Source organism: Triticum aestivum, chromosome 3D (assembly GCF_018294505.1).
Source record: "Triticum aestivum cultivar Chinese Spring chromosome 3D, IWGSC CS RefSeq v2.1, whole genome shotgun sequence".
Lineage (NCBI taxonomy): Eukaryota > Viridiplantae > Streptophyta > Magnoliopsida > Poales > Poaceae > Triticum > Triticum aestivum.
In genome coordinates, this window is record NC_057802.1 from 563,735,146 (window position 1) to 563,736,472 (window position 1,327).

The 1,327-nt window shown below is 47.0% G+C and overlaps 1 pseudogene; it reads left to right on the top strand.

Annotated features, from left to right (window-relative positions):
- Positions 1-807, top strand: part of LOC123076517 (uncharacterized) — a 5,863-nt pseudogene extending 5,056 nt beyond the window's left edge.
- The last annotated feature ends 520 nt before the right edge of the window (positions 808-1,327 follow it).

The following is a 1,327-nucleotide window of genomic DNA, read 5'->3' on the forward strand; positions in this document are numbered from 1 at the left end:
GAAGGGGGCGAGCGGGACGGGCGGAGCGGCGGGGTGAGTGGGTCGGGCGGGGCGGCAGATGGGGAGGCGGCTAGGGTTCTACATTGCACGGGAGCTGCTGGGATTTATACCCAAAGGTGAAATGACTAAAATGCCCTTGGCGAGACAAGGAATTTACAGGCGGTGGCACGAGTATTTAAAGGCGACATGGCTGGCTTCATCCTGCCTAGCGGTTCTTCAAGGTTAATAAGTTAAATGCTACCACCTGTCCGTGGCAAGGTTTTCGTGGTGACCAGCTTTGGGTGCATCCTGGGTCTAGATTTGGCTGCCGCAAGGTTCCTCATGCTCGAGCTCCCAGCTGGAATAGGGCGCAATTACATGCTCTCATGTGTGGACGGTTCCGGGCTCTATCTTGTCAGTGCAGACGGGTTTCAGCTCAGTGTGTGGCTCCATCCGATGACAGGCGACAGCGATGGTGCAGGCGGCTGGCTGCTGGTGGACACATTTTGTGTCCGCGAGCCATATGCACTTTCTGCTGGCCATGATTGGGTTTGGATGGCACAAGATGGCGATTTTCTTAGTGTTGCTGCAGTCGGGGACAATGCCGAGTTTGTGTTCTTGGTTTATGCGAGATATGGTGTTGTCCTTCATGTTCACCTGAGGAGCAGGCTAGTTGAAAAGGTGTTTGAGCAAGCACCATATGATCATCGTTTTATTCATCCGGGTATGAACCACATTCATATCACTCCCTTTATGATGATCTGGCCGCCTATTTTCCCTGCACTGAACAGGGGACACATCAAGAGCAATGATCCCGCTGTGCTTTGATCTTTGTAATATCGTCACTGGGTACGACTTCTATGATAGAAAGCTATGTTTTTCTGATGAGGTATGGAAATGGACGACCAATCAATATTTTTCAGATGGGCTTTGACAGTTTGATGGCATCTTGTCTAGCTATTGTATGTCATTTTACTGTGTTTTCTTCTTTAGTATTTGTCACTACTCTGCAGTCAGCATCTGTCATTTTGTCTGCTATTTCGCCAATCAGTATGAGTAGTAGGCTTGTACCTGGTTCTGAGTTTGTTAACAAATATTATGTGAAGCAATTCAAATGTGCAGATGTTCATGCCACGTCGTAGAACGCTAGATTCTAACGTAAGTTGGATATTAAGAACCTCTGTTCAATCCACTGAAAAAAAATCTCAAGTTTGCAGAAGGGTATTGCAAGTTATCCAGCAGGACTACACTGAATCTTCTAAGATTAACCGTGGTGCGTATAATATTTTGCTATTTATTTCTCTTCCTAAAACAGTAGATATTGCAGTCAACCGAGCATGTAGGTTGG